This window comes from Gallus gallus, chromosome 4 (assembly GCF_016699485.2).
Source record: "Gallus gallus isolate bGalGal1 chromosome 4, bGalGal1.mat.broiler.GRCg7b, whole genome shotgun sequence".
NCBI classification, from domain to species: domain Eukaryota; kingdom Metazoa; phylum Chordata; class Aves; order Galliformes; family Phasianidae; genus Gallus; species Gallus gallus.
This window is the reverse complement of record NC_052535.1, coordinates 9,870,388-9,892,037: the sequence shown is the minus strand read 5'-3', so window position 1 is coordinate 9,892,037 and position 21,650 is coordinate 9,870,388. Positions and strand designations below refer to the sequence as shown.

The 21,650-nt window shown below is 41.0% G+C and overlaps 1 long non-coding RNA gene across 1 annotated transcript; it reads right to left on the bottom strand.

The window, feature by feature from the left end:
* Nucleotides 1-4,289: 4,289 nt before the first annotated feature.
* On the bottom strand, nucleotides 4,290-20,289 carry LOC121110603. The gene is made up of 3 exons (XR_006939117.1): nucleotides 20,238-20,289; nucleotides 14,633-19,993; nucleotides 4,290-14,040 (listed from the first exon to the last, which is right to left on the bottom strand). It is a non-coding gene; the product is annotated as an uncharacterized LOC121110603 (long non-coding RNA).
* Nucleotides 20,290-21,650: the final 1,361 nt, after the last annotated feature.

The window sequence follows — 21,650 nt, the reverse complement described above, 5'->3', positions numbered from 1 at the left end:
ATCTGTAAATGTAACAGTTTTCATTAGCAAATGACTAAGCCCAGTTCTCCAGAGGATGCTGTGGTGTACCAACAGCCCTGAGAATATATCTTCTTCCACAAACTCAAGAAATCTATGACACATGCAATACTAAAGAAATCTGACAGTCCTGTTGTAATCGTAGGCACTGGATGTTCCTGTCAAGCTGAGGAACTCCACCCAGCAGTGCTGAATAGTGAGAAAGAGCAGCACTTATCCACCTCCCAGGTTTTGCTTGGTAGGTGGCCTCAGCTGTGGTCATCTGGAAGCCATTTCATCAGAAAAGTGCTTGCTACAAACCAGGCATTATGTACCTTCTTACTATCTCCCATGGCCTCTGTGTAGACATCTTCTTGATCGCTAAAAAAATCTGTCACATATTGCATTTATGTTCACAGTTTGAGATGAGCACTGAATGTTTAGAGGACAGACAGGCCTAGAGGACAAGCAGTCTTCCCATTCCCCAAACAATCTTACTACAAACACAGGGTACAGCACACCCCTTCAGGTACATGAGCAATGAAGAACCAACTCCTTTCCTTTCTGTGGCTCTAGTTTCATGTGCCAAAGCAGGGGTTTGCCGCAGCACAGACCCAGCAGGGATAGGGAGCACTCCCAGCACACACTACGAGTGCTGCTGCTAACATGGCACTTTGCTGGTGAATAAATTGAGGATTCTGCTCTTAAAGAAGGTTAATCTAGCACCTTTCAGAGGCACGGCACTCATTAATATGTATTTCGCATTTCTAAACCCCTGGCTTCAGCTAAAAAAAACCCCTCATACACATAATTATTCATATTGTCTTCTCATAACTTACTGGGGTCTTAACCATGGAGCAAATTACTGCATTGCATTAGTACACCCATAAATGGCAATGAGCCTTTTTAAATGTAGACATCAGTGTGGATTTACATAACTTTGGAGAGCAAATTTGATGGGAGGACTTTGGAACCCAGTGCATTTTTTCATTTGCTTGTATAAACATATCATTTAGTTCTAATACTCTGTTCTTGTCATTACAGTATGGATCCCAGGTGCTGAAGCTCAGGCCTAACTTTAAACCCGTGTCTAATCCTGCTGCCTTCACTGTGACTTGGCAAGAGCCCAGGCACTGCAAGGAACAGGAGTCTAGGGGATGAAGGAGGGTTAGGAATTGCATAGAGAGAGGATGGAGGTTTCTCTATTAGAGGTTGTTGTTATTGTGGATTTTACAGATGAAACTTTCAACACATGAAGACCTTGGCACTTTTATGACTGCTCTTGATCACAGGTAGAGGAGCAGAGAAGGAAGGGTTGTCTTCCATCTTTTCGTTAACATTCCTGACAAGTACACTTGGAAAACGCTGAAGAAACATCATACTGCTAATACTGCCATCTGAGCAATAAGACATACCAAATTCTAAAAAATACCTCCCTCGGGGGAGCAACTGAAAGCTGTTTATAATAGATGAGAAACTCCTGTCTGAGATTTATCAGTGACTGTCACAGGTGAGAAGTGTTTACTAACAAAGCCACAACAAGTCACAGAGGAGGTGATGACTCCTTCAAGATGCTCAGCCTTAGGTATAATTCACCTTCTAGCAAGCAGCCCTAGCAAGTCCCAAACAAAAGCACTCCTTTTCCTGGGCAGATCTAATCTAGTCCAACTGCATTTGCAGATGCCCCGAGGCAATGGAAAATGGATCAAAGTCGATCTGATTCCTACTTCCATGAGAGCCCTGCAGAGTTTCATTTCCCCATATTTGATTTGCTTGAAATCTTGGCTGATGGTCAGCCCTTCCGACAGATATTCATCTTAACAACTGAGTACTGTACACACATCCTTTTTACTCCCACGTATTTTTATAATTTCTTTAGCAATGTGAATTACCCATGTCTGGAGAGAAGGAGGCTGGGCTCAGCGGTTTCAGAAACGGGTTACTGACCTAAGCTATTGCTCTAATGCAACCCCTTCCTCCAAAATTCATTTGCATTCTTGGACAATGCAGCAGGCACTTTCTCACAAGATGGGTATGCTTCATCCACCGTTTCTGGTCACAGTATCCGGCTTCATTCAAAAGCATTTTCCCTAAGTGATTTTTCAGGCCTTTTAGAAATAAAATTAGAAAGAAATCTGGGCTATCAACTGCTTTTGATATTTTACTGTACTCAGAAGTTTTACCTTCACATAAATGTAGGCACCAGGTCACTGGATTAGACCTAGCTGTGATTCAGAAACAACAGAGATCAGCCAGCAAAGCTGCTGCCTTGACAAAGTATGGCTGGATGGGGTAAGTTACAGGACACTTGCTCCTGTATCTTTTCCCTGTACCCTCCTAGGAGAAACAGTTTTTAGGTCAGCAGAACAGTAGGCATCTTCTGTCTTTAACTGCATAAAGAAACTGGAAGCTTTTGCCAAGTTAGGAACTGACCACGTATTGTGTCAGTTGCATCACAAAATCAACAGAAATATTGTCCCATTTGAATATCAAAATTCATAAATTGTACTCTAGGAACAAAATGGAAGTTGCAATTGGCAACTAGAGAACAAAATTAGTCACTTCATGAAAGAAGCCAGGACGTTCTTTTTCTTAGACCCCTCGATTCTGTTATGTGTTAACTGCTCAAGCACTTGCTCTTTTTAAAAGAAAATAAAACCTTCATTCCAGGCTTGCTACTGTAGCAGAAATGCTAAGTTACCACCTGAACCAGGAACTGAGAACATTGTGGGAAGGCAGGGCCAACCCAGGGGAGCTCAGGTGCATGCAATGTACCTGAGTAATTGGAAGGGGTGGAGCCAGGATCCACCCCTTCCCAGACCTCATTTAAGGGTTAACAGTGGGTACAAGTGTGTCTTGTTAGAGATCTTGCTGTACCTGAGGCCTTGTGAGGGTAAGTGGCTTTTTCTTCTTGTTTCTGTGCTTATGACTATTGCATTTGACCAAGTCTATAATATTTTTTTCATCACTGTACAAACTGCTTATTATACTGTGAACAGGAAGGTCAGAGCTTTATCTAGTTGGGTGCATAGCATTTCTGTGTCTTCTGTTAGATGATACTTAGTGCTGGCAACTGTGTATCATGAGGATTCACGTCTTTGCTGTTCTGGGGACCTCTATTTTCATATTAAATGCCTGTTATGAAACAGTATGCTTTGAATTAAGCCTAAATTAAGATAGGGTAAGGAGAGCAGTATGTGTCTAATACAAAAGATGATTCCAAAGAAACTGTTTTTTATGTATATCATTTTTTAATTCCTGAGATCACTGTTGAGCTTCTGCTTCTAGTGGGGCTTCCCTAGTGGCCTGGATTGCAGAGCCTTAGCAAATCCTGGTAATAACCCTTCCTTTCTCCTGCAATGATGCCCCGTTTTGACTAGAAGCTCTTTGGGAAATAAATGACCTTTACTGCCTAGATTTAGAGTGAAGCAAAACTGAGCTCTAATCTTGGTTGCTGCTCATGTGCTTTCTTATGTAATGCTAAATGTAAAAAAAGAAAAAACACGTTTTTACATCTACGTTTCTACAGTAGTCCTCAAGAAGTTTCCCAGCAATATGCACGTTTCAAGGCTTAACACAAAGTTCCACTGGAACTCCACCAGGTACCTTGAGGTTACAATATGCTGTGATAAGCAGCAGTTTACAAGTGGTAGCCTGCAGCCATAACATGAAGCTTGCTTGATTTCTCTATTCAAGTGATGGAAGAGTAAAGCAATGAATATGCATTGTGCTCTTCTCTATAAAAATACAGACAAACAAAAAACCAAACAGGAATAGACAACAGCATTTGGAGAAAGTGCTACTAAAATAGAGACAGGTTGCAGCCTGAGGGTGCTAACCTGCTTTCCCTTCTATTGTGTAAAACCATTGCCTACAGGACTTCCATTCTGCAGAACTATTTAGCATCCATTGATCAAAGGATGGACTACATCACACCAAATGGTGACCAGATGAACTTTTACCCTGTCTTTCATCTTCTCTCTCCATGCATCATAAATAAAACACATTTTCATTATCCTTCCTGGATAACTCTTCCATGTTATTTATGCTGATCTGCATATCTAGAATTTATTTTTTTAATTAGTTTTGAAGAGTTTCACAAGAGCAAGAGGTAAAGGAAAAAAGAAATTAGGCAACATTCATGGCTTCTGAAACAGAATGCGAGTCCACTGACATCAGCAAGCTAAGAAACATATATAGCTATATATGTTTCCTTCATTGCTGTACATAGCATGAACGTTACTTAGAGGAGTCCTTTGACTTTCTACTTATACAATGTGATCTTGTTCTTCTTATACTATCAGATACATTTATATCTAAGTTACAATTTTTTTCTGATACACCTTTATGGCCAATTCTCGTAGTTGCTGCTTCTTTCAGCAAAGCACATAAATATCCCCTAAATAAGCGGAGAATTTATAATAAGAGGAAATGGCTGGACAAATAAAACACAGCAATTTAAGCTATACATCAAAATACCTGCCATTTTGAATAAACTGAAAATGGAAAGCCTGATACAGATCTGGTTTTGGAGCAGAACCAGAGAAAGTCAGTCCCTTGAATAGTTCTGCTCTCCCAAACTGAAGTACTTGTGATTTCTTAATTCAAAGCCATGAAAAATTCCTTCCAGTGGGCACTGTAGAGAAGTAATTCTTCTATTACAATGAACAGCCTGGACTTCTATCAAATTAATTTGTTGGGTTTTTTGTCTTTTTGTTGTTATGATTTTTGTGGGTTTTTCCAATCAAATTATAAGTTCAATGAATACAGGGAAGATGGTATGTTATAGCTTCAGTGAAACAGCAGACAGATTCTAAAGTCTGACTTCACAAGTGGAATGGACTACTGATGTCAACAACCCCAGAGCAATGCGCTGTATAGTTCTTTTGGAAATGCTTACTATTTCCAGTCTAGCCAAGAATCTCAAGTGTAATGTTGGTAGCATTGAGTTTAATACATTAACATGAGGTTTTCAACTTTAAATATTTGTTAGCTGTAGGTTTTTATTAAAAAAAAAAAAAAACAACCCGAGCACAATGCAGCTGATTGCTTGTATGTTGTTACGTTCAGAGAGACTTCCTCTGCTCCAATAATAGCAGCTTAAATTTTTTTTTCCTAGTGAGTCAGAAATTGTCCTTTCCATAGCCTCAGGCAGCCCTTATTGCTCTTCTGGGTGGTAAAGCACTGTTATCAGCCTAGATACTGCAGCACCCAAATGCCATGTCATCTACTAGGCGAGATAAGAGGACTGCAGAGCTTGCGTTTATTTTTACTGTAACAAATTAGTTTGTTTTGCGTGTATGCAAATCTGGAACTAGGGAGTCTTAGAGCACGCAGGTAATTCAGTGTCACAGAAATCCCTGCTCAGCACAAAAACCTGGTATCAGTGGTGCCAGTCCCACCTCATCCCTATGCTTTAATCAGTGGCTAAGAGAGAAAATGACTCCTCCTGCTGTTTGCACAGCTCCATCCCCACAGCGGCAGCTCACAGCCTGCACAGTGCAGAGAGAGTGCCCAGGGATGGAGCTGCCCAGTGGTGGCTGCAGACTGAGACCCGCTGCAGCAATGGCACTAGGGACGAGACCTACCAGAGTTGGCATGCAGACCTGTCCATTTAAGTGAGAACTGATATCCACATCTTCTAGTTGCCTTCTGTGTTCTGAGGTAGAACAGGTGCAACTGAATCCAGGATTATGAAAAAACTATTCAACTGTAGATCAAAGGCAGCAGTTGATTTTGTGTATTTTGATTATTTATTTACTTTTTAGGATTACAGCATATTTTTTGAAACATCTTGAATTCTTCAGAGGTTTCTCCTGTTCTGCTAAAATATCTTATTGCTTGGTTTTTGAGTTGTCAGAAGTACAAAAAATATTCAAGGATACAACCCATATTCTGTTACTCTTACATTGAATCTTTAGCTTTAACACCATGTATCTGTTTCTTTAGACCAGTAAAAGTGGTTTTACCAGTGACAGCATTAGTCCACTTTTGGGTTATAGTGAAACATTTTTGTGATGAAGAGTTTCCCAAACAGTAACAGCATGTGTGACATAGTGCTGAAGCTGTGTAAAGAGAGTAGAATTTAGATGTGGCATTGCCTTTGCTCAGTACCCTTGGACAGGGCTGTAGCAGAGGGTGCAGCAATTCATTCTAAGGACTAAATACTGGGTATTCTGTGCTGCTACTTAAATGCAAGAGCATAGTGAACCTTTTTCCTGTGAAATCATACTGTAGCCTGCAGAGTAGAGCAAGTCTGAAGCACAGCCTCCAACCTCCAATTGCTTTATTCTTCAGTCTTTTTAGTGTTTCCACATCTGCATATGCCTGTAAGTCAAACAGATTCTTCTAGAAAGGTACTTAATAAGCCAGATATCTATTACTACTTCTAAAAAGTAATTTCTGTAATTTCTTTCTTGAAGGGACTTAAACATAAAAGAAGAGTACAAGATACTATATATGGCTTGACAATTTATAAGGACTGACGAGCTTTTGTCCGTGCATCCTTACATTTGCAACAATGATCTGTTGCTCAGTACGATTAGCACGTACCAGATCTATAGCCCTGACAGGGCTTCTTTGTTCCTTTCTTAAAGGACATAAACCATTACTAACATGTGACTTATCACTCTTTATCTGAGTCCATTTCTGTGAAGCCAAGTTAATAGCTATCCTGTATGAAATGCATCTAGATACACAGGCTTTTAAAGCCTCCTATGGTGCTTCAACTGTCAGTCTAGAGGATGAGAAAAAGTAAGAAACAAAATATCAATTTATTTCTTTCCTCACAAACAAATTGGGGGGGAGGAGGGGAGGTATTTGATTTTGGGAGTATAAGGATATTTGAACCAGAATAATTGCCTTTGTATGCCAAGGACTTAGCAGTCAGAGCTCAAATAAGAAAGCAAAATCCACTCCCATTTCATTTAATAGAAGATGAAATTCTATTGAATTATGTCAATGCCTCTCCTTCGCCTTTATTTCAAATAACAGGTTCTATTTTAATAGGGTCAAAATCGGTCAAACAGCCACAATTAGTACCTGCAGCCAGGCCAACAGAGAACAACAACATGAACTTAGCAGGGCTGCTCAGCTCTGTGGGGTAGAGCAGGATGGAGATTCCAGTATTTGTTCCACTTCTCAGCAATCACATAAACAGGCTTTTGAGCATGCTTGTGCTGGAAGATGGCTGTTCTTTACACAAATGCAAGCCAACAAAAAGCAAACACAAATCTGTGAATGGGAACAAGCAAATTCTTCAGTAATGCATGGAGCGTGCCCCACAAGTGTGCACTCCTAGGACCTGTCATATAAAAATGTTGAGACTTATCTATTGTAGATGTTGAAACAATACCACCTGACTACAGAGTACAGAGGATTAACGCTTAGTGGCTATCAGCTGAAAGGATAGTATTAATTCTCATGCTCTCTCAGTTAACATGCACAAGAAACAGATCTGCAGAAAATCAAAGCCTGTATTGTCAGGGTTCAGAAACAGTAAATTTTATTAGAAAAAGTAGTCATAAGTTACTTTGCTACTTTCAGCAGCCTGCAAAATAAGATCTGGCTTTTTTTTTTTTTTTAATGATGTATTTCAGCATACCTCCTAAGCCTTTCGATGAAAATCTCATCTCTGTCTTTAAGAATTGCTTGCTCACTAGCTATACCTTTAAATGACCAGCAACCGAGGTTGAGCTACAGTACAAATCTAGCCTTCTGGTTATGGATATTCAATTATTCTTAATTACTGTTTCTTTCCTTTGGTTCCTAAGTGCCTTAAAAAAAAAAAATAATAAATCCCTGTTCAACAGCCATTCAAGACAGCAGGAGTCATCCATTAATGAGGTTTGGATCTGTACAGCTTTTTCAGTTGCCTTACAGAGAACCAGGAGTGTAGCAGAAATGCTAAGTCACAGCTTGAAGCAGTGATTGAGCACCTAGTGGGAAGGCAGGGCCAACCCAGGCGAGCTCAGGTGCATGCAATGTACCTGAGTGACCAGAAGGGGTGGAGCCAGGATCCAACCCTTCCCAGACCTCATTTAAGGGTTGGCAGTATAATCAAGGGTATCTTGCTGGAAATCCCTGCATACCTGAGGCCTTCCAAAGGTAAATGATTTTTTTTTTCTTGTTTCTGTGTCTGTGACTGCTGTGCTTGGGCTTGTCCTCATTTGCTGTAGCCTGGGACTTTGCCACCCCACTATTATTGCTATACTTTCTACCACATTATAGCATTACAAGAATCAAATCACAGCTGAAGATGTGGTAAAACAAATTATCTTGAGCATCAGAAAAGACAAATTCTGGCTTGTGCTCCACACAACTCCTGTTTTCCAAAGACTATCACAGCGGGTTTTGCAGTGCTTGTTCCCAAGTCCACCCCACTATTACTGGAGGCTCTGAGAGCAGCTCCTTTTGGTCCCTGCGGCCTTCCTCTTGGTCATTATTTTGTGATGATGCCTCTGCTTTGTGTTATGTTAGCAGAATTTGCCTGAAGGCTGATTGGTTATATACACAGCTGCTCTAAATGCAATGGAGAGCAACAGAGTTCTCCCTGTTTTTCTATAACTAAAGGCTCTTCCCCATTCTCTCAGCTTCCAATTTTAACAGAACGTGTAGGAACTTCTTCCAGATCTTTCTGTGCTATCAGATTAGTTGATATTTGCAAATCTGGCTATGGTTTGCCAAGAAAATCAAATGCAAGCAAGTAACTGACTCACATATAGATGGACAGCGTCATCACAGAAGTTGTTTCCTTAAAAAGACAAATAAAAATGTTTCCAGAAGAAGGTTCCAATTTTATAAAAGCACAGACCAGGTATGAATTATAGTGTACTGGCAGCCAAATCATTCATTTTCGAGAATGGGGTCATAAAAGAAGAGCTAATTTGCTTACAAAAAGTAATTTTGATGCACGTTTGCAGAGAGCGTATAAAGCTCTGAAGGTTACTCGGTGCACTGTAGGGAAGGCTTGTTTCCAGGCCTGTTTGCAGGTCATTGCAAACCTGAGCCAGTACTCACAGCTAAATAGTTAATCCGGTTTATTCTAGAGTTTAAACAGAACAGAAAATCTCAGCTCCCTTGAATTTTGTATCTGGAAGCTGAGCCAAACATTCCCTTGAAGGCTTATGTCTTTGTTAGACGGAGTGGAATCCTGAAGCCCAAGGTGCTCAGGTGCAGGGGGGGGGATCATTTTTTCTTTATCATCTCTGAACTCTGCTTCCCACTTCTGCTTTTTTTTTTTTTTTAAGGGAAAAGAAGGTAAGCTTTGCTCATCATGAGCCCTCATGCAGAATGTCAAACTGCTGTCCTCCAGCTACGCATCCAGCAGATGTTTACATCTGCCACATCCACTGGAAAAAATAAACACACTGAGCAGCACTGCCGTCATTTAAAGTACCATGCTGTCTCTTCACAAAACAGACTGTGCATAGCTAAATATCAAAATATGTTCCCGCTACTCTTATTATCACGATATGACCAACTAGTCTCCACATTTTAACGATTTTAGCTGCTAGAGTGATGATAACAATTTAATCTGCTCTAGTGGAGACCATAAAACAGCTTGTGCTTTTACGTATCTCCCTGCTGTCAGTACTGGAATTTTTCCACATTTTTCCTTGTTCTATTCTAAAAATCCATATGACTTCTGTAAAAGAACAAGTGGGCCCTTACCACAAGCAGTAACTAGCAAGCTGAGATAACTCCAGCTAAAAATGACCAAGATCTTCGACTTTTCTTCCCTGTCCTTCAAACAGAAACAACTCTTAAAAGTTAACAAACTTGTCTTGGACAGACACAGAAACACCAAACAATGCTTGAAACACTGCCCACATCTGCGAAACTATATCTAATCAAATTCACGCCTGCTCAGGTTGCCTGGGCAACAATCAGACAGCCACTCACACAAACAAACTGCAAATAGCAGAGAAAATGTGCTCTAAGTGGAAGCATCTACTTCTTGGAGCTTGAGTCTTTTTAATTTAAGAAATAATCACATAAAAGTATCTTATTCACAAAGTAATGGATGAATAGAAGGAGAATATACACTGATTGGCACGCTCGGGAGGATAAGGAGGACATGGGAAAGGTTGTGAGCAACCGAATGTAAAAGCACAGTTCCATTTTTATTATTCCTTCCCTTTCTTCTCCCCAAGCAGCACAGCATGGTGTTGGGATGGAACTATATGTCACTGCATAAAAGGGTGATTCATTACTTGTTTTTAAGCACACAATTTAAGTTACTGTCTATAGCACAGAAGCTGAATTGATCAGCTTCGTTTCAGACCCCTCCTAATGACACAGAGAAGAGATGGCTCTTCCGAACGTATAGAGATGCGGTAGCACTGCAGACAAAGGCCGTCGTTTCCACAGCAACGGGGCCCATGCGGAAGCTCTGAGCCAAACTTCGGCTTCACCCCATCCCTCCCCCGTACATCTGACCACACAGGTTTCCTTCTTCACACTTATCACAGATGCTTCCGGCCACATTCGGACGGGGGAACGTCCCTCCTTCAGCTCAATGCAGGAGCTGTGCAAACAAGAACTGGCCGCGGGGCTTACACGATTCTCAAACTATTCTAGGTTGTTAACCTCCAGCATTGGAGAATTAGGCTTGAAAAAAGATTTGCTGTAGAGAAATCTCAAGATGTGAAACGGGAATATCTTCACACACAACTCAGCCTTCCAGGTTATGAGACTGTTAAGCCTCTTTCCGCTCTGAGGTTGGCGTGAAAGCCAGATGGGTGCTCATTGTGCTGCTTTAAATTAATAACATTTAAGCTTCTTAAAAAATAAGTCAGATCCAGGATATAGAGGATATAAGATAAACAGCAATTATCATAATATTCATAGTAAAGTACTGTAAATTGGCACATTGCAGTCCCACTGTAACATTTGTTTAAACCGGGGGGGGAAAAAGGCACACTGAAATGATGCTTCTTACTGAGCCCTGCATTGCCTGCCTGCTACAAGTGAGCACTGCAGAGGAACGTTTTTATTGCTGATTCCCCACTGCTGTGTACAGTGCAGAGCCCTTAAATACTGCCTTACATCAGGGTGCTTCAAGTTGGTGGGTGTAACTGTAAAAACTGAAATCATCAGTGAGACACAAATACAAAAATGATGCTGTTTGGGAGCTGAGCTGACATCTAGTCATGGCAGCAGAGCTAACTGAGAAATAAACCCAGTGTGGGAAAGTGACATCAGCTGTGCGGTTCCTCACTCAGCCACTGAACAAACCACTGTAATAGCACGGATCAAATGATGGCTTTTCTTTATGGTCAGTTTTCCCCCTGAGTGCATAAATCTGTTTAATTTGGGGAGACTGCTTTGCTCCTAAGCAAGCAGTAGGCACATGCTGCATAATGCTGCAGTGTTTATATGGCACAGGACAACAAAAACCAACCGTGAAGTAAATGCTTTCTTCACAAATCTTTGCAACTTGTCACGTTTGTATGGTAAGAGTGGTTTTGTTAAAAGGAAAAACAAAAACAAAAACAAAAACCTTCACCTCTGTGCATGGGTTTGAATGCATGAGCGAGCATCTGCACTGCCACTTCCAACTGGCTGGGAGTTCCCAAATTGCCTGAGACCCTGCTGTAATTCCAAGTCAACAAGAGCTGCTGATTATATGGCGTTTAAGTTTAACCTCTAAAAACAGAGGGGCCCACTGAGAGGCCAGTAAAGCTCAGGGAAATCCTTCAGCAAGAGCTCTGAGCACAGTTGTGGCTGTGGTGTGGAGAAAAGGGGGAATTTTTATCTCCTGCTACTTTAAGTTGAATTATTTTTTAACAATAATGTCATGTTTTCATTCAAGAGCAGCTGTCCTGCAATCCCTCATCTTTCATCTTTTCAGACCATCATCAGATCATAAAATAGTGTGCACAGCACTTGAGCAGGAGCAAGAACCATGTCCCACAGCTGCTGCAGGCACTGACCTCCTGCTACTGACATTCCAGCTTTGATCAATGTCTTCAAGCAGTTGACTTCTGTAGCTGCTAATTCATATACTTGTCCACGTTGACTTAAATACAGAAGAAAGGATATGACAAAATTGTGAACATGAGGAATATGCCATAAATATAAGTAATGTTATTAATGTTAGGGCTTCTAGTATATGTTTCTCTTGACCTTACCTGGAGGATTATGCAAGGTAGGATGATCATTTGTTCTTACTGAAATCAGCAACATAAGACATTTGCTGGAGTTTATCAGTACTGACTTTTGTTTGTTTTATTTTTCTTCAAACTCTGGAAAAATCCAGGAAATCTTCAATTTCATGTGCCCTCTATGGAAATTTCTACACATATCAACACACATATAGGGCTTTGGCACACATATCAACCTGAAACAGATTACTTTGTTTTCAGCAAGAAAAATGAGATTTCTTCTAGTAGTTTAGCAGTAAACATTTAGAAAATAGTTTAAATTTTACTGCAAAGTAGCACATTCTAATATTTAACATTTTTTTTTTCTCTGAGCTATTTTTTTATCCTCTCTGTGGTCCCCTGCTATGGCCTGTTCAGCTCTACTGAAAAAACAAGGGGTCATGATGACTCTTGTGAATCTCTCAGAAAGCATCAGCAGGAAGGGTATGTTGCTTTGGGTGACCTTGTCCTGAAAGAGTTGTGTTCTTTTGTCTGTGTGTCTTTACTTGTTATTTGTAGTCTAAGCTAGGCATCTTCTCTAAATCTAGCTTACTGAATGATTAAAACATACAAACGAATAAGTGAGTGAATGAAGAAGACATTAATCTGCGAAGTAGAAACTGAGGCAGATTATTATATATAAATAAAAATATATAAGTGTTGTATTAGGACATAAAGACACAGATAGCAACTGCTGATCCTAAAACTATTCATTTTTATCAAATCATAGAATGGACCTTTAAAGGTCATCTTGTCAAACTCCCCTGCAATGAGCAGAGACACCTACAGCTCCATCAAGTGCTCAGAGCTCAGTCCAGCCTGACCTTGAGTGTCTCCAAGGATGAGGCATCTACCACCTCTCTGGCTCTCCCCAGAGCCTTCCTTTCTCCAGGCTGCACAGTCCCAGCTATCTCAGCCTGTCCTCACAATGGAGGTGTTCCATCCCTTGGATCATTTCTGTGACCCTCCCAGGGTCATCTTTTCTACCCTTCTTAAAAATGGGTGTGATGTTGCCTCTTTGCCAGTCACCAGGGACTTCACCTGACCACCATGACTTCTGAAATACAATCAAGAATGGCTTGGCAACTATGTCAGACAGTCCCCTCAGGAATCCAAGATGTGCCTCATCAGTACCCATAGACATAGGGATGTTCAATTTTCTCAAGCAGTTGCAAACCTGACCTTTGCTTATAACAGGAGGGGTGATGTTCCCCCAGTTCCCACCTTTCAAACCATCCACCCAGTGGCTGTGTGTAGGGCTTCACGAGTGAAGACTGTGGCAAAAAAGTTGTGGAATACCTCAGCCTTCTCTGTTGTTACCTGTGTTGCTCATTTCAGGATGGGGGGGGGGGGGGGAGGGGGACTGGACTTTCCTTTTCCCATTGATGTACACACAGAAACCTTTGTTACCTTTCTTTGTGCCCCTTGCCAATCCAGTTCCATCTGGGCCTTGGCTTTCCTGACCCCATCCCTACACAGTCTAGCAGCATCCCAATACTCATCCCAGGTTACCTGTCCCTCCTTCCACTGCCTGTGCATTTTATTCTTGCTCTCCAGTTTGACCAGCAGGTCCCAGTTCAGACACGCCTGTCTCTTGCCTTCTTTTCCTGACTTCCTCCACCAGGAGATGGAGAACTCTTGTGCCCTGAAGAAAGCTTCCTTAAAGGCCTGTCAGATCTGCTCCACTCCCTTGTCCTTGAGGACAGACTCCCTGAAGAGCTGCAATTTGTTTTTCTTAAAATTAAGCTTCCTGATTTTTGATCTTTGCCAATCAGTGTCCCTCAAGAGCATGAACTCCAGCATTGCGTGGTCAGTAGAGCCCAAGCAGCCTCCAATCCTGATGCCACCAATCCATTCCACAGAGTCGTAGAGCAGCAGGTCCAGCACTGCATTTTGTCTGAGGAGAAAAAAAAAAAAGCTCTCAACAAACCAGCACTAAAGGACATATCCCAATCTGCCTTATATGGGAATTGTGTTAAAATGTAACAACCATTTCAGATATATATATTTTTTTTAAACAAATGAGCTTGATGGTGTTGCTTGATGTTGCCTGATGCAATAGCTTATACAAAGAGAAGCCTCTTTGTTAGCGATTTGCTACCCCCTACCAACATTAAATAAGAAATTCAGACATCAAAGTCTGCCATAGCCATCAAAGCCACAAGCCCACTGCCATCAAAGTCTACTGTAGTCAGAATAGCTGAAAGTAGAACACACAACAGAACACTCTTTCATAAGTGTAAAAGACTATCATTATTTTTACTTTTCATCTCCTGCACATATGTCCCAGGGAGAACTTGCAATCTGTGCTTCCCATTTCTGGAAACAATTCACTAAACTTTGTAAACACTGGTGTTATGCATCTTTTGGGTACCCATGGTTACATAGATGTAAAGATCTCTTGAATTACATTCCGCTTCTCTGCTAGTTTCCAAGTCAGCAAGTGTTGCTGCTGCAGCAAATACCATGGGTCTGAACCCAAAGCCTACCTCTTTCACGCTCAGAGGTAAGACAAGACTGAGAACACTTCCAGCTCACTGGCAGGGAGCTGTGGGTTTCATGGAGGGTGAGCTTCCTGCAAGTCACAGATGCAAATGGACAGCAAGGAGTAGGCACACCTGCCCCAGGCAACCTGGAAAGTAACACAGATTACAAATACAATACAAATCTTCCACTCAGATATCTGTACGAACTCAGAGCAAAACCTATCTTCTGGGCATCATCTGCACCTTTCACTACGTATTTCAGATGACATATTCCTAGGAAGCCAAATGCAGCATTGCCTAAACTCAGAAAATTGATTAAAAAGTTTTGTTTTGTGTGTGTTTTCTTTTGCATCCCTTCCCCAGCACATATCTACTGACATTTAGAAAGATGTCCACTGCTGTTCTCTAGGTGGTCAGAAGAAAATTAGGGTAGGTGAGATTGGAAGTTCACATACACCCTCCATTGCTCACTGTATTAAATTAAGGGACTTGAACATTCACAACGGGAAGGGTTAGAGAAGGATTAGAGAAGGGTTGGAGAAGGAAAGGGAGGGGAAGGGAGCTGAAATTCTCTGCTTTTACTGAAGCTACAGCATGCAGTGGCCCTTTCCAGCCTGTAGTATTCTAAAAACAAAGGCGACTTGTGTTCTGCCACCCCACTCTGCAGACTGCTGTTTAGTCTTAGATCAGAGAAGAGTTTGACAACACCTTGCTGTAAAAATAAACTGATAGATTTGGGTCTGCATTTTACAGCCCCCCCAGCATAGGTCTTTGATATTTCTTAGGAAAACTTTTTGTTTGAGGTTTGGAGGTGCTTTTGTTTTCTCTTTCTTAGCAAAGATTTGTTGCTCATATCCCACCTCTGTCATACTTTTTTTAAAAAAAAAAAACAGCATTTGATCTTGCAGTATAAATAGCATAAATAATTCATGAGAAAGACATTTTAAAGATCAAGTTCTACCTTTCCTTTCTTCCCCATACTTTTTTATTTGGCATTAAAACTATAAACAGACACTTTCTGGTAACAAGCCAGCTCCCCATGGAGAGCAGGAATGTCATCAATTACAGAAACCAAACCATGCTCACAAAAAAAAAAAACACACCACACCAAACATAAACCACTGGAACAATAAATACTGCCAATGCAGCACTGATTCAGACTATTCTTGAATTATATTAAAGCTTTTAATTCAGTGTTCACTTCCTGTCTTTCCCTAGGACTGTATTATACCCTTTTGAGACCTCACACTTCAGTCAGCACATTTGAAAATGAACACGAGCATTAGCAGCACTTTGTTTGTGAGCAACGTTATTTATTTCCTTTAAAAACATAGCTCCACAAATCTCTGCTCCTAAGCTAACAAGAATATTTTTTCCCCCACTAATATGTTACATAGCCAACTATTTAATACTTCAAGTATGTGATGTATTTCAAAGGCTTAAACTTATCACGTTGTTTCTTCAGTGATGGACACTGGTCAATATTTTAAACCAAGTTCTAATGGGCTAACATCAATCTCAGAAATCTTTCAATCCCAAAGCATGGCAAATTATACAAGCTACTCACTAGTAAAAGGGAACAGCTTTTAAGGATACATCAACAGTTTGCGCTCCTTCCAAATCATCAGAAGTGCTGTTGGAAGAGGAGCACAATTCTATTTCAAACATGCTACAGCAGAGATGGGATGATGCATCAGAAAGAAAAGTCCTACTCACTGAGTGCAGTCCAGCCACAGCTGTTTCTTGGTGACAAACAGCAAAGACTGCTGTTCCTTGACCTTGTAGATAAAAGGGAGCCTCACAGGTTGGATGGCACTTCCTTGCACAGAGGGTGGCATTCTTCCTTGGAACGGGAGCAGTAACAAGGGCAAGTATGATCCCCAAATCTGTAGCCTGCTAGGGAAATCAAAGCCACCTCCTGGCCTGGAATTGCTTAGCTATGCTTCTCACTTGCTCTGGAGCACACCTTTCAATGCTGCTGCTCTTACAGCTCTCCTGAAGGCTCACAGAAGAACATCAGGGTAAATTAGCCCATCTGTTTTCTTTTGGCTGAGATTCAGCAGAACACAGTTTAGCAGCGTGCTTAAACAAATGCTTAACCTTAAGCTTGCTATTAAAGACCTAAGAAAGCTCTCTGCTGGATTTAGAGCATAAACTACTGGAAGAGGAAAAGGAAAGTGTTCATGGTCTGTCACATAGTGGGAGGCTTGAGAAACAAACTAAGAGAGAGCGCTTTTAATACATACCAGGATTTGTGCATGGGACAAAGGGAGGTGGTGGCCACATGAGATGACAAAAACAGGAGAGACTGTGACACAGTTTTCAAGTGACATCACTACACAAAAAAAAAAAAGGAGAATGATTGCACAACACTACTTTCTAATAGTGTTTCTTCTCTCCTGTCTTCTGTCTTGGTCTGCTTCAGTGGCTCCAGTCTTAAGGACACAAGCACTATAGTAGCAGAGGCTTTAAGTCCCAAAGGTGCGGAGATGTGGCTGCACTGCTCAGCACGAACAAGGACACTGTGTAGTTTCTGAATCTTCCTTGCACTACAGCCTATGCTAATGCAAGTCCTCATGTAATCACTGCTTCATCAGCCATGAGAGGTAGAAGCAGTGGCTCAAACTCAGAGTGATCATGGAGATGATGAAGATGGAGGTGGTAGTTTCACTAGTTTCACGACTGCCCTTTTGCTGTACAAATACTGCTTGCTGATACTGACCTGTCTTTCTTTAGTTTAGAAGGCAACACATCTGCACAACCAATCTCTTCATAATACATTTTACCTCCTGCAAATTGGATATAAATATTTTTCAAAAGGAGAAATCGACCAGATCTTTATAAATGGATTCTTGTAGACAACACAATCCATCACTTTTCCATTAAAGAACTATACAGAATGAAATATTTAATACGTGATACATTAACTATTAATGACCAATGCATCACAGAGATCTCCAAAAGTTTACCTGAGTATATAAGTTAGAGTACACATTTTTTGTAGCAGCTCAGCCTGTTTCACATAACTCATTGATTTGCTTGCTAAGTGCTTTACAAGCACCTAAGCAATCCTATGATCCCAAAGTCACCTCTAACAAAAAAATCCATCTCTGGACCTCCAGAACAAATTGCTTCAGTTCATCCCTCAGTATCTCTCAAATATGCCCTTAGCTTACCATGAGCTACTTGCATCACTTGTGACTCTCTCTATCACCCCACATTCTGTTTTAATGTAGCTGGAGGTTGTGGTAGAAGGATGTAGGCACAAACAGAGATGATTAGCTGCTGGTTATCATTCAAACCTGAGCAAAAACCAGCGTTCCATCCTTCTCCGTAGAGGGAACTGCAGTTGTTCTTGTCAGAAGAATTGGGCAGGCAGAGAAGGCAAACATAAGCAAGGTTCAGAGTGAAAGCAGCTGAGGAGTTCTGTGTGCAGAAAGGAGCACCCTGCTGGGATAATTAAAGAGTTACCACCAGATTTATTCCAAGATCAAGGCCCTAAACATATTTAGTTATTTAACTCCCAGATCTTTGAAGAACTGCACACAAAGGGCTTCCGAAATGCCTATTGTGTGGGAGAAGAAAGACTGAAAGCCCTAACCCCAAAGGGCTTGCTGCTGAGCTCCTAGGCCCTCACCTTGGGTGATGCTGCAGAGCTGGTGTTTAGCAGCTCAGCTTTCATCCAGGGCCTGAAGATGGTGCCCACGCTGGTTTCCACTTTAGTGCCAGCATGCAACGCAGCCAGAATCGCTTTCACAGCCACACGTTTTTGTGTCTATTTCTTTCTGTCTCCACTAGAAATGCCTCACATAACACTTCTCCCCATGCCCCGTGTGACTGTCATCCTTCCCACCGAGGAACACGAGCTAAGGATGTCTGCGGAAGCAAACAGTTGTTAATCGATCAGAAGAGCCTGTGCCAAGCAAAGCAAAGCACTGCTTTCTCTCCCTCCCACCACACCTGGGCTAAGGCTGGGGCATCTAAAAAGAAGAAAAAAAAACAACCATAAAGCCAATCCCTGCAGGGAAAAGGAACAAGCATACAGCCACAGAAAGGGATGTTCAGGAGCCAGGACTTTTAACCAGATGTGACACCTCAGATTTGTGCACAGGTTTTCCTAAAGACATGCAACATCTGGCTGGCTTTGCATCATTCCTGATACAGAAAAGAAGCCAAACACCCATCAGAACATCATGTCTTTTCCTGCAGCCCAGCACCTAAGAACCATATTCTGAGGGCTTTGAACTCTGCCCCACTTTCAACTTGCTGATAGAGATTATTAGGTCATTTGGAGCAGCTGCTGTCTATCATTGACATTTTTGGAGTTTTAAATCCTGCTTTTTTTCAACACTAAATAAGCAAACAAACAAGTAAATAAAGTCCAACACTAAATAAACAAATGCATATGAACAAATAAATAAATAAAGCCCCGTGGTGGTAGTTCCCATGAGCAGTCCCAGTAGCTTGAAGTCCTGAGAAAAAAGCAAAGTTTCCATGTTTAATCCCCTCCAAAATCATTTAGGTATGAATGATGGACATAGCAGTGAGGAAATAATTGGTGCACAGGGGCCCAATTACTCACACACTTCAAAACAAACCAAAACTCCCGCCTGGCCTGATTGAAAGATTTAATAGGGGTGGATAAAGAAATGGATAAAGAGATTACTGCAGACCTATAGATCTGTCAGCTTAAATCTGTTTGGTTTTCTTTATTTTTACTACAAATCATCACTAACTAAATTGTGACTCTGACCTATCACTACCAGTCTTTGTACGTACGTGCTTCTTTATTTATTTAACTTGAAGACGCTGTTTCACGTGAATAAAACCCTCCAAACTCTACAAGAAACTGATTTTTTGGAAGGTTTGCATAACAAAACCAATAAGCGTGAGGCCCTGCCCTGGGGTCCACCATGTCTTTAGGGATCTGCTGACTTAACACAGCCCCCAAGGGTTACAGATGTGTAAAAGTGACACCCTAACAGCAAGGATTTTCTTCATTACATTTCCAGTTTCTTTGTAATTAAAAAGTTTTCTACAGACAATTATAAACTATTCCACACAGCATGGGCTGGGTCCAAATCTCCCTATGAATAAATTCAAGTAAAGGAAACACTTCTCCAGCCCTAATTACAGCAGCGTCAGATGGTGCTCCATTAATCTGACCTTTGGCTTTACATTAGCTGAGCTAAATAAATAAAAAAAATCATAAATTCTCAGCAACAAACACAAGCATACCTTATCATTCACAGGGTGAAGTTGTTACTACAGTGCCATCTTCAGTGCACTACACAAATTGGTGTTTTCCTGTAGAGGATTTTTCATTTTTCTTTATGGGTTGGAAATGGACTAAAGGAATTTCTCCTGTGCAGAGGGATGAGATTTTTTTTTAAAAAAAAAAAAAAAAAAAGGAGAAAACCTTTCTTTGGTGATGAGAAACGGAGTGTTGTGAGAATCATTCATTCATTTTCTGAACAACAGAAGTATAAGCAATTATTGGGCAAGTGCATGGCAAACAGGTATACAGATTGTAAGGTAAATAGGTATACAGGTATAGGACCAGAGAGATAATCACATTTACAAAGGAGTAATGAAATAAAGATCTTACCCATATCCTGGGCTCACAGAAGAGCTCCAAAGGGAGTGATCTCCAGATAGATATCTTCCCTCCTCGGGAGTCAGCCCTTAAATGGGGTCTAGGAGGGGTGGAGCCAGGTTCCACCCCTTCCAGTCACTCAGGTGAAATTGCATTCACCTGTGCCCCTGTGGCTGACTCAGCGCTCGCCTCAGGTGGTCAATCAGAGGTTCAGGCCATGATTCAACACTTCCCATACAGGCAAGAGTATTGGTCTGGCCACCACAACAGGCTTTGGGATTAAAATATGGTTGTCCCAATCTACTGTCAGTAATATTTACCAACAATGTGTGGAAATTATAATTTTGCAAATGGATGTGTATCATGGTTGGTACATTAGAGAGTCATTAAGCATTGTTAATGCAAGTTTTACTGCATGCTATTTACATAGAGGGAAAAAAGATACATATACAGAAATATGACAAAGGATCTACTCTAGCTGTACTGCAGAGAACACCTCATATGAACAAAGAGGCTTTTCTAGCCTTGTATCTCACTTTAGGTCTGCTAGTCCTGCTTACTTTAATTCCCTGCTATGCCAATACAATGGATTTACTGAGCTCTGATCATGGGGCTGGACATTCTCTTTACTGTTCCTTGGCCCGGGCTTTGGACATGGTGGGCCGTGCTACAGAAGTCTGTTGCAGGGGATTCCAAAGATCAGCAAAATTCATCTCCATGCTTTTGCTACCCCTGGGTACATGTTCTAATAAATACCTGCGTAAGTAGACATGGAAACACATTGGTTCATTCAACCCCACGTGGCCATGAGCAACTCTAGGCAAACTGACTTCATGCATGTCTAATGTCAAAGGAAATATCTGTGTGAATAAAGGAAGTAGGAACTGACTCCAGTTTTATACCCCAGCCCCACAGCTGGCCAGCATAAGCTGGAACTACCACAGGTTTCAATCACATATTATTGAAAAAAAAAAAATTAAAAAGATTTTATTTATATAAAGCAGATACTCTCTTTGGAGGGAATATATTTGCTTATCTTTTTTTCAGCTTCTATATTTTCTTGCATATAGCTGAGAGCTGTATTGCTCTGTATAAAGAAAACAGCTCTATTCAACTGTTGAAGGAGAAAAGTATACAGAAAGGAAAATCCAGCTTATTCATTTTCAGTGATATTTCTTAACCTGAACAATAGAGTACTGTATACAGTGCAGTGGTAGTCCCTTTTTGAAATGGATTGTATGTTGGTAATAGTCATCATTTGCATGTTGCTTTCATTTTGAAAGCATATTTCAAATGTAAGGAAATCCTTACCAACACGTTTTAAAATATGTAATCCTTTTGTTGCATGCTGAAGTGGTGAAGGGTATAAATTACTCGACAAAGCCACACAGAGAATGTGTCACACTGCTGTTCCTGTTGGTCATT